Source organism: Octopus bimaculoides, chromosome 6 (genome assembly GCF_001194135.2).
Source record: "Octopus bimaculoides isolate UCB-OBI-ISO-001 chromosome 6, ASM119413v2, whole genome shotgun sequence".
NCBI classification, from domain to species: Eukaryota; Metazoa; Mollusca; class Cephalopoda; order Octopoda; family Octopodidae; genus Octopus; species Octopus bimaculoides.
The window spans coordinates 106652998-106653656 of NC_068986.1; positions in this window are offsets into that span (position 1 = coordinate 106652998).

Consider the following 659-nt stretch of genomic DNA (forward strand, 5'->3'; position numbering starts at 1 on the left):
ATATATATGGGCAACACCCACACATACATACACACACGCAGACACACACACACACGCACACACACACACTCACACACATTCACACATGTACGTACACCAATTGCATACATATTTTTTGTACGCATATATACTTGTATGTGTGTCTGTGTGTGTTGCCCGTATATCAACAAAACACTTTTTTTCCTCGATGGAAAAACACAACAAAAGTCTTAACAAAAACTTACTCGTCGCTAGAAGAGGACTTAACTCCTGTTGTAAGCAATGGTGGATTTCTCCGACTTGAAAATTGCTAAAAGTTTTGGTGGAAAATTTAGTTTTACTGCTATTCTCTGGTGCCTTTGGGGAAAATAAGTTGACGAAAATACAGCTAGGTTCATGATGAATGTCCTAAAATTGGAGCGACATGGGTGCTAATTTGTGGACGTGCATCAATTACTTTCACGTACACACACACATACACACACACATCCTGCATTTTATATATACAGATATATAAAACTTATTTGTACACTTATCTAGTGAAATCTTTTCTAATTTCGTTCTCTAAACATTTTTATTAACTGTTTCTTGTTTCATTTATTTCGTAAACGAAGATTGGAACGGTGAAATTCTGAGTCAGGAAATTTAAAATTAAGTTTAAATATATATATATATATATA